Source organism: Carica papaya, chromosome 7 (assembly GCF_054855325.1).
Source record: "Carica papaya isolate Zhongbai chromosome 7, ASM5485532v1, whole genome shotgun sequence".
Taxonomy (NCBI): domain Eukaryota; kingdom Viridiplantae; phylum Streptophyta; class Magnoliopsida; order Brassicales; family Caricaceae; genus Carica; species Carica papaya.
Window position 1 is genome coordinate 13,993,185 of NC_142315.1, and position 15,146 is coordinate 14,008,330.

Sequence of the window (15,146 nt, forward strand, 5' to 3'; positions counted from 1 at the left end):
CATTGCAGACAACACATAAGGTAGAATCATGCATCAACTGGTTACCTTTCCTCTCTCGTCATTTTCTGTCAACTTCCCTCAGTCGTAGTTTTCGTCCAATCATCGGGGACAGATTGGTCAGCAAACCCGAAATACATGTACACCGACCGGAAATAATTTCTTTTTTCCCTTTAAATCATTTTGATCAAGCGAAACCTACACTCATATCCGCCACTTATGAGAATGCTATATACATCCGCAAACTAAGCAAAGCAGCAGTCGGCTATGAATGCTGTTTGGAGAAGCTTTATCTTAGTTAGGACTTATTTTAGTATGTTTAGCAAATTAATCAAACATTTAGACGTGACCCAATTTTAGAAACATCTTGATTTACGTAATAGTAACTAAATATGGATGAAATCAAAATCTCCAATCACCCCATCAGGTATTAAGGTTTGAATACAGTAAATATAGAGACTGGAGAGAAGAGAGAGAGAGAGAGAAATGATGAATGTATTAGAATAGAAAAATGAATTAATAATAATAATTATGGGTTGAAGAAGGAAGTTCCACACTTGCATTTCCATCCTTCAGGCTCATAATTTGCATATTCAACTCCAAAATGATGAGAGTTTGCAGGTATTTGAATTGCATTGCATGGCCTGCAACCACCGCACTTGTGCTCACAGTCGGGCGGCCTGGATCCAAGTCTGCTCAGCTCTCTTCCATACACCTAACAAATTATATATAACTAATTAATTAACACACCATATATACACATATATCACTATAATTAATTGACTGATACCTGTTTTGAACGAAAGCCAGGCTCTGAAAAGCTTAGGGTTTGGCCTGTTTTTATCAATTGCAGCCATATTATGTTAGAACAAATTGAAAAATACTGCTGAATTTTGATAAAATAAGAGAGAAAAGATTTTAAAAAAAACAAAAATGGAATTTTACGTGGTTGGGGAGAAGAAGAAGAATCATATGAAGTTAAATGGTTGCCTGTTACAGCAACCCAGCTGATGATGACATGCGTAGAAACTACTGTTATAAAAAACCACATCTTTCTCTTCACCATTCTTCTATAATAATCACAATATGCGTCTGATTGATCAGACAGAATGAAGCCTATCTGTTTCTATATATATATATATATATATGATGTGTATATCATGTATAACTAACTGTTCAAAAAAAAAAAGAAAACTTTGAGGATATATAAACATATGTATATATATATATAGGATAAAATTTCTAAAGTTTCAGAGAGGACAAAACAACACCTTTCAAACACAAAAAAAAAAAAAAAAGGGATTGAAGATTTCCTTCTTTCTAGGCGGAGGGATTTTGCTTCCCATACAAGTGATTCTGTCTTCTTGTTAAAAAGTAATACAAAAAATTTAAAAATTAATTTTTTATTGACAAGTCATGTGAAAAAATGTGTTGTAGTAATAAATTCATCTAACGTTTGTACTCTTGAGTGATCAGTGCCTATATACAGTGTCTAAGCTCAGAACAACAGTATGAGGCTTTTCAATTCTGATGGAAAATAAATTCCCGCTATACATACAATCACACAAATTAAAAAATAAAAAATATACAACATTTATGGTAATTTGATAAGTATGACAGTAAAATCGATAGTCAAATAAGAGTTTCATATAAACAACAAAATACTATAATTTCTCTTTCCCTCAAAATATACACAAATTCTCTCTCAGGGAAATTATACACAAAAAATTCCCTCAACAAATCTATAGAGACTATTTGGATCAATTTAATGAATGAATTTGCAGGTAACCCAGAGAACTCAATCTATAGATAGATCAATTTTTTGTAATGAAAAGAAATTATGGGGATCTTTCATACTATTTGGATTTTGACTTGAAAGTTTTAGTTTTTCTTAGAAATTTATAAAATCCCTAATTCCCAGATAACACAAAAGTAGAGCCTGCAATACTCTTATCAACAAAACAACAACAGAGTTGAAGCTCCCAAATGGTAAATAAACAGATAAAGCATTATACTATTTCCAGACCAGTCCTTTTATATAAATAATCATTAATTTCCCTGTTAATTTTCATTGTCATACTAAAAGAATTAAAAGTAGAGGAGTAGAGACAGACAAAATATTATGTGCAAATTTTGGAAGTGAAGTAAGTAGTTGTCAGGCATAGCTGAGAGCTTTAATTAAGTAGGAGAGAACTTCTTTAAGTTGGGTCAATTTCAGACAGCTTAGCTGACAATGAACTTACTTGTACATATATATATATGTACATATTCATGGTTCTCTCAATCTGAACCGTCCATTCTGATTAATCTGAAAATGGGCTGCTCTGACTCCGCCATTATTACCTCATTATCGAATTTATTGCATGATCATCAAATCTTGAAATTGCTTTGACTCTTAATGGGTATCCTTCTCTCAACTTTGACTTGGACCATTCTGCAAACTACAAGTTTTTGTTGAATTAAAGTCGCTATGATCAGAGTAAAATAACATCAAATGGAGATTACTCAAGGAAAATAATTAAGTTTGATCACTAATTAATTTAAAAACATTGGAAATTTCTATGAACATCTCGGTGAAGTTAGCAAATACTTTTGTTTTCAATTAATTATTATTATTATTGGGAATGAAAAGGAAAGGACAGAGAAATGGGATAAGAAGGCAGAGAGGGGGCCTCAACACACAAAGAGACACTTGGTGATGAAAAGACAAATCCAAATTAAATTGAGGTCAAACCAATTAACCACACTCACTTCTGCCACCTACCTGCGCCAGCCTCTCTCCGTATGTGCCTGTCTATATATATATATATATATATATGTAGTTAACTCAATTCAATTATTTATTTAAATTAAAGTAATATCAAAATCAAATCTAACGTAATTAAGGAGAGAGAGTTTGACATCCCAATAATAATTTATATCTTAATAGTTTCAATATTGAAGGTTCTACATGAAATAAACTAAGAGATTATCATTTGTTTGTGTTACCAAGTAGTCTTTGAAAAACTTAAGGAGAGAGAGCGAGAGTTTTTAGAATAAATTGTAAAAAATGTTGTTTACTTCCATTGATTCAATTTGTATTTATATACAAAAAGTCTAATTTTAGTGTATTACAATTATTAGAATACAAATAACTTCACTTGTTTAAATTTCCTTTGTAGTTATTTTCGAACATTTGTATTTAATTTGAATTCTCTAACAATTTTTTACAAATTAAAGATGGTAAAGACACTTAAAATTTATTATTTAAAATTTAAAATTTATTTTTAAAAAGGTTTCATAAAAATATTAATAATTTTATTAGTAGATACGATAAATTATGTAAGAACCCTGGAAATTAAAAGGAAATGTATATATTTATTTTAAGTGCGGAAGCGAATAAAATAGATTATGATTAACATCCCTTACACAATAATCAAAATGAATTAAACGTATGAAAGAATAAACTAACTAAATGAACTACTATGAATGAATACTATAAGGAAAACTAATAAATTCTTAGGCTTCTACTCGCTGTCTTCCTGCAGAACGGGCTCGGGAACCAAGTCCTACTGATCTAAAATTGTTAAGTAAGGAATGAGCTACACTAACCCAGTAAAAATATCACACTATCTCACTGTCACAGAAGTAAAGGTTGGTAGAAAACAAAAACGACCAATGGAGCATAATTTATAACAAACTCATTTATCAATAATAAAAACCTTTACTCTGCACTTACCTCAGTGAGATTCATGAAAACAACTTATAAAAAATAATAACATCATAAACATCATAAGATCATGCACACTCTGTAACATAACACATATCATGCTTTTGTATTTCAATCATCAAGCAACGAATTTCTTCTTTTATCAGCCTACTAGTATCCATGGAGATCCATAGGGGGTCCCCGCTACACGTGAACCATTCACATTAATAACTTAATTCCAGGGTCGTCCCCATACCCTATCTAGTATGTGCACCAAAATCATAAACCTCAATACTCTGTCCGGTATAAGGGTGAAACGGGTCGTCCCCATACCCCATCCGGTATGGGTGCCAAAACACATAAAGTCTCCATATCCCGTCCGATATGAGAGACCACGTTTCCGATAGGGTTCCTTATGGACCCGGTCCGTCTACCATCTTCCAGGATATCTATTCAAGCTGTCGACATTATCCATTTATCAATTCACATACCTTTTTTCATTTTTTTTAATCTCAATTATCCAATCAAACATAAACACGTAAACCAGTAATGGACACTAAACAAGGCAACACAACATCATATTCACAATAATTCAAATCATAATAAATGAAACCGTGATTCATGCATACGAAACCATAAAATAAACATATCAGGCACCATACTGCATTTAAAACTGTAAAATAAATCAAACAACATCTGACTGAAAAATACATCAGATTCGGGCTCCATTAGCAGTCTTAATAAATTATACATATCTATTAATTCATAAAATACCGTTTTATCATTTATTAAGCTTTAATTCCATGATAGGAAATAGGGTGAGGGATCCTTACTTGTTTCAGAGTCTGAAATCGGGTTCTCACTGCGCTTAGATTCCTTGAATTTTTTCCTGGAAACTGAAACACACTTCCCGTACCTGCGCATGTCCCCAAAAAATTCCAAATCAGACCCAGGGCCTATTCGGCCAATTTTAAAACTCTGGCATGGTGGCTCCACCGTGCTCCGGCGATGGCACCGCCGCCCACGGCGGCGATCCGCCTCGGGTTAGCCATTTTCGGCCGAATTCGGCCAAACTTGCATTGGTTCCTGTGATAAAACACCCCTAGGGTCCTCGGTGGGCCAAAAAATTCAAAAAAATCGAGACTTACCGACGGTGAAGCTCTTGGGTGCGGCGGCTCCTCCGGCAGAAGTTGCGATTTGGTATTTTGCTCCGGTCAACCTGTAGAGAAAAGAATGGTAGTCACAGTGGTATAAAAATTACATCAAACGGGAACCGGGAAGGGCCTCATCGGAGGCAAAAACTGAGGAAACCCGCGGCGGCGCTGCTGGACTTTGGCAGTATTTTTCGGCCAATTGGCCAGTGGTTTGGCTCCAATTTGACCACAGGGAGGTTCAGCATCAAAAAACGAGCCAAGGGGAGAAATTTTACCTCATTTGGCGGCCGAAAAATCTTCTGGTGCGGCGGCGGGTGGCCGCGGCTGGTTCCTCCGGTGGCTAGGTCGTCTTCTCCGGCGAGGGTTCTGGCGGATAGGGTTTGGGGATGGGTGTGGATGCGATTATTTATAACCTTCCTCTTTTAATCTGAGTCGTCCATTATAATTTAATCTGGACCGTCCGATCGTGATTAAATTAGAAATAAATATGGATCGTCCATCAAGATGGAATCTGGACCGTCCGTACGTGATTAAATCTGGGCCGTCCGCACGCGTGAGATATGGGCTGTCCATGCGTGCTTTTGATTTGGGCCGTCCGTGCGCGCGGAAACTGATCTGAGCAGTCTGATCGCGCGCACGCAGATCGCCTACGTGTCTCCATCCCGCGTGGCTTCCCGCATCAGCGTCCCTGCCACGCGGTGTGTCCTGGTTGGCCGGGGCTGTTGACGTGGCGCTATTTTTCTAAATTGCGTTTTGACTCCCGATTTTCGATTTTCTTTTCAAGAACACCCCTAGAATCCAAATTTTCACCATTTTTTTCCAAAATCAATTTCAATTAAATCCCAAAAATAATTTTATCCCATTTTATTATTTTTATTTCTATTAAATTAAATTAAAACCTTATAAATTAATTATTAGAATAAACTAAAATTAAACAAAATTCCAATAAAAATTAAAATAAAATAATAATAAAAAATTTGGGTGTTACAACTCTCCCCCCCCTTAAGAAATTTGGTCCCCCAAATTTGCCTCTTACTCTTGGTCGAATAAATGGGGATACTGGGCTCTAAAGTCTGATTCTAGCTCCTAGGTAGCCTCTTTTGGCGAGTGGTTCTGCCACACTACTTTTACAAATGATATTTTTCGGTTGCGGAGTATTCTGCTCTTTCGGTCCGTGATACTGACTGGTACTTCCTCATAAGATAAGTCCTCTTGGAGTGGAAGCGGTTCATGAGCCAAGACATGAGAGGGGTCCGGGTTGTACTTATGTAGCATGGATACATGGAACACATTGTGGACCTTGGAGAGCTCTGGAGGCAGTGCTAGTCTGTAGGCGGCAGTACCAATCCTGTCTAAGACTTCATATGGTCCAATAAATCGGGGGGTTCAGTTTTTCCCTCCTGCCAAACCTACTAATTTTCTTGAAAGGAATGACCTTAAGAAACACCCGGTCACTTTGTTCAAACATTAAATCTCTCCTCCGGATGTCCGCATAACTCTTCTACCTGCTCTGAGCTGTCTAAATGTTCTTTTTGATTTTAATTATTTTTTATGTGGTCTCCTCCACCAACTTCGGGTTGAACAATTTTCTGTCGCCCACTTCTTCCCAACAAATCGGTGACCTCATACGGAGCCATGCCAAAGCTCGCTTGGTAGCTGTTGTTGTAGGCAAATTGTATCAGGGGTAGATGGTCGTCCCAATGGCCCCCAAAGTCAAGGACGCAAGCTTGAAACATATCCTCAAGTGTACGGATTGTCCTTTCTGACTGTCCATAGTCTGACGATGGAAAGCAGTACTAAGAGACAGCTTTGTTCCCATGGCCTGCTGAAAGCTACTCTAAAATCGAGAAGTGAACCTAGAGTCCCTGTAGGATACCACTGTCACTAGAACTCCATGCAATCTGACTATTTTTCGGATATACATTCTTGCCAACTTGTCCAAAGGATCGATCATCCTGATGGCTAAGAAGTGGGAAGACTTGGTAAGCCAGTCAATAATTACCCAGATGGCGTCATGTTCTGAACATGCCTTGGGTAATCCTATTACGAAGTCCATGGCGATATGTTCCCACTTCCACTCCAGGATCGGTAAGGGCTGAAGTAACCTGCCTGGGTGTTGATGCTCTGCCTTGACCTGCTAACATACCAAGCATTTAGATAAAAAGTCAGTTATGTCCCTCTTCATCCCATTCCACCAAAACCGGGGTCGCATGCTTTGGTACATTTTGGTGCTTCCGGGATGTATGGCAAACTTGGAGTTATGGGATTCTGTCATGATGTCTCTCTTTAACTCACTGTCGTCTGGGACACACACCATGTCCTAAAACCGGAGTAACCCATCGGCAGAGACTCAGAATTCTGAGCTCGCTCCCTGTTCTGCATCATTCTTGCGGGCTACTAGGGCGGGGTCGACTGACTGGACTTCCCTTATTCTCTGTATTAACTCGGGCTGGACAGTCAGACGGCCCAAACATGCGACTCTCTTTAGGTCCTGAAGCCGAACCTGTTGTGTGGCCCCAATTTGCCTGCGTTCTGAAACCATTAAATGGGCTAAGATACCTGCATTTTTCCTGCTGAGGGCATCTACCACCACGTTGCCATTACCCGGATAATACAAGATATCACAATAGAGGAGATGAAGTCAAACAATTTCGTCAACATACAGATGGACTAACTTACTTATAGGATCAATGATTTTGATGGCAAAAAAAGTGGATTATCTTGGTCAATCGATCTACAATGACCCAAATTGCATCAGAACCATTAGTGGTCCTAGGTCCATGATCACATATTCCCACTTCCATTTTAGAATGAAAAGATTGTGCAACAGCCCACCGGATCTCTGATGTTCAACCGTAGCCCTCTGACAGGTGAGGCATCGAGAGACATAATTCACAATGTCCATCTTTATTCTTGGTCACCAATACTGAAACCATTAAATAGAATAAGATACCTGCACTTTTCCTACTGAGGGCATCTGTCACCACGTTGTCCTTACTTGGATGATACAAGATATCACAATCATAGTTTTTAAGGAGTTCCATCCACCTTCTCTGACGCATGTTGAGATTTTTTGAGTGAATATGTGCTTTAGACTCTTATGATCGGTATAGATCTAGAAGGTCTCTCTGTATAAATAATGGCGCCAGGTTTTCAAGGCGTGTATGATTGCGGCAAATTCCAAGTCATGGGTGGGGTAATTCTTCTCATGATTCTTTAACTGTTTGGACCCATAGGCTATGACCTTCCCATGCTGCATCAGGACACAACTCAGGCCTAGATAGGAGGCATCACTATAAACTGTATATCCCTCCGATCCACTCGGTAAAGCTAGTACGGGTGCAGTAGTCAGCCGCTCTTTTAATTCTGAAAAACTTCTCTCATAGTCCTCATTCCACTCAAACTTGGCATTCTTCTTTGTGAGCCGAGTTAGGGGAGCCGCTAGACTAGAGAATCTTTCGACGAACCTGCGGTAATAACCTGCCATTCCCAAGAAGCTATAGATCTCCTTAACTAATGTTAACTTTTTCCAGCTAAGTACCGCTTCAACCTTTTCGGGATTCATTGATACTCCTTCCTTTGATATGATGTGTCCTAAGAAGGCGGTCTGCTCAAGCCAGAATCTACACTTACTCAACTTTGCATATAGCTTCTTATTTCTGAGGATCTGCAAAACTTGAGCTAGATGGTGAGCATGCTCTTCTCCACTTTTTGAGTATACCAAGATGTCATCGATGAACACAATAACAAATTGATCTAAAAATTCTCTGAAGACCCTATTCATCAGGTCCATAAAGATGGCCGGGGCATTGGTTAGCCCAAATGGCATGACTAGGAACTCATAGTGTTCGTACTTGGTTCGAAAGGCCGTTTTGGGGATGTCTTCTGTTCTTATTTTTACCTGATGGTAACCTAATCGTAGATCTATTTTGAAGAAGACCTACGCACCCTGCAGCTGATTAAAGAGGTCATCAATTCTGGAGAGGGGATATTTGTTCTTGATTGTGACCTTGTTCAATCCTCTGTAATCAATACACAGTCTCAACGTTCCATCTCCTTTTCTGGCAAATGTGACTCCGGCACCCCAATGAGACACACTGTGTCTAATAGAACCACTGTCTTGTAGTTCAGTGATCTGTTTCCTCAACTCTTCCATCTAAATGCGGCTCATGCGGTAAGGAGCAACCGAAATGGGCTGGGTGCCTGGTTGTAGATCTATAGTGAACTCAACATCCCTGTCCACTGGCAGTCCAGGCAGTTCGTCTGGAAACACATCTGGAAAGTCTCGGACTACCAGAATCTCTTGGATACAAATTTCCTTCTTGGGCTTGCCTAGTTAGAGAAAATAGCAAGGTTAAAGTATTTGAAAATTAAGAAAACTTGCCATCAAGGAATAAGTATCAAATGATTTTATTAATTTGTAAATGGCTCCCCATTAGGAGGATTAAATACAACCTTCTTGTTAAAGCAATCTATGGTAGCATGATACGCCGCTAGCCAATCCATCCCTAAAATTACATCAAAATCCCCCGTGTCTAACCCTATTAGGTCTACACTCATTTTTCTATTTGCTATCTCCGCAGCACAAGCCCTGTAGACAACTTCCCTTAATAGTGTTTCACCCCCAGCATAGACACAAACAACATTGAATCAACTTTATCAAGTGATACATTAAGTTTGGATGCAAAAACATGTGAAACAAATGAATACGATGCACCAGTGTCAAATAAAACATGAGCAATATGGTCACAGATAGTGTACATACCTTGTACCGCGTCTGGGTCGGCATCGGCATCCTGTTGTGTGAGGTTATAAACCCTGTCCTGAAAAGGAGGTCTTCTTTGGTTCTGGTTCCTCGGACACTCTCTCGCATAGTGCTGGGCACTACCACATATGCGACAAGTGTTGTTGAGGTGATAGCATGGTCGGTCCACGTGATCCCTCCCGCAGTGCTGATAGATCTTGCCACGTGCTGCCCATGGAGCCTGGGGGGGCTTGGATCGCCGATTTGGGCCTCTTATTTTATTGGACAGGCACAGTAGGTGCTGGTCTGCGGGGTGGAGCTGAGGGTCTGTGACTCCCTGCTGACTGGGAAAGGGTGTTGAAACTCCTCTCCACAATCTGCGCCTTTGCCAGAACGGCTGAATATGTCTTGAGCTCTAGTACCAATAAGTGCCGCTTAATCTCTAGGTGGAGGCCCCATTGGAACTTCCTAGCCTTTCTGCCCTCATCCATCAATGTCTCAGGGGAGTATAGGCCCAGCTCTAGGAACTTACGAGCATATTCAGACACCGTCATGTTTCTCTAGATCAGCTGAACAAACTCTGTCTCCTTTAAATGTCGGATGTGCTCGGGGAGGTACTCCACCTGAAAGGCTGCTAAGAACTGCTCCCAAGTGACTGGTGTAGGCAGGGTGGTCTGCTTGAGCTCCCACCAAAGATCTGCTTCCCCCACCAGCATGTAGTAAGTAAGAGTAACTCTCTGCTCAGGAACCACTCCTAAGGTCTTGAAAGCCTTCTCTGTCTTCGCCAACCAGTCCTGGGCATCTTCGAAAGAGGACTCCCCTGCAAAAGTAGAAGGGTTTAGTCTCTTGTACCTCTCTACGTAGTCCGGGTCAATCAGAAAATGAGCTGAGTCCCGTGGAAGAGAGACTAGGCAGGGCTAAGGATAGACTGGGGGGCCCTCTGGTGGCACCTGCTGATATAGTGAGGGCACCGAATTATACTGTGGCGGTGCTGGGCAATACTGTGGCTGAGGCACCAGATTATACTGCGACAGTGGTGTCGGGTGGTACTGTGGAGGAGCAGGCTCTTGCCGGGGTGGCTCGGGATCCGCTCGCTGCAGCAGTGGCTCAAACTGTGGTAGTGAGGGAGGGTCGGGTAATTCCCTTCTCTCCTCTCGACCTTGCTGAGCAACAATGATCTTTTCAAGCATCTCAAATATTCTGTCAACATCTTCCCGAAGCAAATCATCCCGGGCTTCTCGGTTTAGTGGGGTCTCCCTCTCCTCATCTCTCTGCACCTGCATTTCACAAGAAAGGGTTGAGTAATAATTCTCAGTTTGGTATTCCTCTAAGTATTATTGTATAAGGGACGGGTCCGAGGAACGCGACTTTGATACCAACTGTAACAACTCCAGAAATTAAAAGGAAATGTATATATTTATTTTAAATGCGGAAGCGAAATTAAATAGATTATGATTAACATCCCTTACACAATAATCAAAATGAATTAAACGTATGAAAGAATAAACTAACTAAATGAACTACTATGAATGAATACTATAAGGAAAACTAATAAATTCTTAGGCTTCTACTCGCCATCTTCCTGCAGAACGGGCTCGGAAACCAAGTCCTCATGATCTGAAATGGTTAAGTAAGGAATGAGCTACACTAACTCAGTAAAGATATCACACTATCACACTGTAATAGAAATAAAGGTTGGTAGAAAACAAAAATGACTAATGGATCATAATTTATAACAAACTCATTTATCAATAATAAAAACTTTTATTGTCCACTTACCTCAGTGAGATTCATGAAAACAACTTATGAGAAATAATAACATCATAAACATCATAAGATCATGCACACTCTGTAACATAACACATATCATGCTTTTGTATTTCAATCATCAGGCAATAAATTTCATCTTTTATCAGCCTACTAGTATCTATAGGGATCCATAGGGAGTCCTCGCTACACGTGAACCATTTACATTAATAACTTAATTCCAGGGCCGTCCCCATACCTTGTCTGGTATGGGTGCCAAAACCATAAACTTCAATACCCCGTCCAGTATGAGGGTGAAACGGGCCGTCCCCATACCCCGTCCGGTATGGGCGCCAAAACACATAAAGTCTCCATACCCCGTCCGATATGAGAGACCACGTTCCCGGTAGGGTTCCTTATGGACCCGGTCCATCTACCATCTCCCAAGATATCTAGTCAGGCTGTCGACATTATCCATTTATCAATTTACATACATTTTTCTATTTTTTCTTAATCTCAATTATCCAATCAAACATAAACACGTAAACTAGTAATGGACACTAAACAAGACAACACAACATGTGTTAGATTAAAATCGTTATTGTGACTTAATTACTAAGTTCATATTAGTTCTTAATTTCTACTTTCTTTATTCTCCAAGTAGGCACATATTTATTAATCCATCCATGCCTTGTGGATAACTTCTTTTACTCATCACTTATTTCACTGTTAGAAATTTATTCACATAATCATTTTTCTTAATTGTCTACCGCTCATTTCAGTTTTCTATTTATCTAAAAAAATAAAAAGAAAATGAAGTAATTCAATAAATCTAATGAAAAATATCATAATATTCAAAACAAAGACACCATTTAACATTAAAACAACCTTTAAACATAAAAATTTAGATAAAAATCCTAACCATATATGGGAATTTAAACATAAAATTCCTAAAGATGCATTATAAAATGTAACACCCAACATTTATTTATTTTTATTTTTATTTTTATTTTTATTTTATTTTTTTTTATAAATATAATTATTTATTAATTGAATTGAATTGGATTTATTTTATTTTAATTTGATTTAATGAAAATAATAATAATAATAATAATAATAATAAAAAGTGTGAAAAATTAGTTAAGGATTTAATTGAAAACAATTTTGGGAAAAATAGGTGAAAATTTGGGTTTTGGGAATATTTTTGAAAGAAAAATAAAAAATCGGGGTCAAAACGCAATTTAGAAAAGTTACACCATGTCAGATATCCGGTCAGCAGCCCCAACCAACCAAGACACGCCAGGTGGCAGAGGCGCTGAGGTGGGAGGCCACGCGGGGGGAGCCACATGGGCGATCCGCGTGCGCGCGATCGAACGACTAAGATCCATTCCCGCGCGCACGGACGGCCCAGATTAAAAACGCGCACAGACAGGCCAGATTGCATCGTGCACAGACGGTCCAGATTGAATCGTGTAAGGATGACCCAGATTGAATCGCGATGAACGACCCAGATTCACTCCCTATATAATCGCGATCAGACAGTCTAGATTAAAAGTGATAGACGGCCCAGATCAAAAGTGGATGGGTATAAATAACTCCATCCGCACCCAAACCCTAACCCTAGCTGCCAGACCCCCTCACCGGAGAAGATAGCCCAGCCGCCGGGGAGCCGACTGCCACCACCCGCTGCCACACCGGAGCAATTTTTGACCGCCAAACAAGGTAAAATTTTCTCTTCTTGCACAAAATTCAATTTTAAACCCACCCATGGCCAAATCGGAGTGAAAAAACCGATCAATTGGCCGAAAAACGCCGCCGAAGCTTAGCAACGCCGCCGCAGGGTGTTTCAAAAAATGCCTCCAATGAGGCCCTTCCCAATTCCCCTTCGATGTGATTTTTCTACCATTGTGATCACTGTTTCATTCTCTACAGGTTGACTAGAGCAAAACACTCAACTGCAACGTGAGCCAGAGGAGCCGCCGCACCAGAGAGCCCCACTACCAGTGAGTTTCAATTTTCTATGTTTTTTTGGCCAACCGAGGGCCCTAAGTGTGTTTTCTTGCAGGAACCGATGCAAGTTAGGCTGAATTCGATCGAAAACGGCCAAAAACAGCCAACCCGAGGCGGGTCGCTGCCACGGGCGGCGGTGCTGTCGCTGGAGCATGGCAGAGCCGCCGTGCCAGATTTTCAAAATTGGCCGAATAGGCCCTGTGACTGATTTTTGGGTTTATTTGAGGCATTTATAGGTACCGTAAACTCATTTCAGTTTCCAAAGAAAAATTCAGAGAACCTAGGGACCGCCCGTAAGTGCAGTAACCATTTAGTTTTCGGCGTAAAATTAGGTAAAGACCCCTCACCCTATTTCCTATCATAGATGTGAAGTTTGAATAAATAATAATACGGTTTTTTGTACAAGTTAGATAGATATGCAATAATTAATTACAGTTTGTTAATGGAGCCCGAATCGGATATTGTTCTCTGTTGATTTTTGTTGATTTATTTTATAATTTAAAGGTATGATGGTATCTGGTTTAGGGCTTTAAATGCATGTAGTACTGTCTTACTTGACCACTGTATAATTTTGGGATTTAAAATATGACTGTATTACCGGGTGCATATTCATTGTTTATGTGATTGTGTTTAATTTGGTAATAGAGATTAAGGAGAAACAGGAAAGGGATGTGATCTAATAAACAAATAAGGTGACAGCCTCACTAGATTTTCTGGGAGATGGTAGACGAACCAGGTTCATAGGGAACCCTACCGTGAACGTTGTCTCATACCGGACAGGGTATGGAGACTTGATCATTTGGCGCTCATACCGGACGGGGTATAGGGATAGCCTGCTTCACCCTCATACCGGACGGGGTATTGAGGTTTAATGTCTTTGCACTCATACTAGACGGGGTATGGGAACAGCCTTGGAATTAAGATTGAGAGAAATAGTTCATGTGTAGCGGGGACACCCCTATAGATCCCCATGGATACTAGTAAGTTGGTGAAACGAGAAACGGTGATGATTAGTTATTGTTAATGAATATGAATTTATGATATGTTCTATGTTACTGATTGTGCATGAAGTTATGATCTGTATGATGTTATTGTTTTTATATGTTGTTTTCACATATTCAGCAATGGTAAGAAAAATGGTAAATAATTTTACTTTTAATGAATGTATTGGTTTAAATTTAGTGCTATATTGGTTGTTTTTAGTTTTCTACCAAGCTTTGCTTCTGTGCCTGCGATATAGTGTGATGTCCTTACTGGGGTAGTGTAGTTCACCCCTTATTTAGCCATTTCAGATAAGGAGGACTTGGTTCCCGAGCCCGATCAGCAAGAAGGCTGCGAGTAGATGTTAGATACTTTATAGTTTCCTTTATTTTTTCTATTTCTTATATTTCTTTTAGAGAATTTATTCCGTGATATTTATTTAGTACTTTTAAGTTATCGTATAAGGGATGTTAATCTTAACTTTTATTTCGCTTCCACACTCAAATTATTATATGCATTTCTTTTTAAATTTTTGGGGCTGTTACATAAAAAATTTTTTCGGTTAATGTTAAAACATTTAAATAGTAAATAAGCTTATTCGTTCCATATAACAGTAAAAGCTTTAGAAAATTTCCCTTCTTTTAAAGTGTATCTTTCTAAGTTTCAATCAACAAAAATTGTTATTTACTACTAAGATTACACTAACACTATGTAATCTATAACACATGTACAAAAGCAAAAATTATATTAACTATTATATTGGAGTCAAAACATAAAGTAAATATGTTTTGCTTTTCATAAAAAAATTATCAGTAGTAAAAGTATC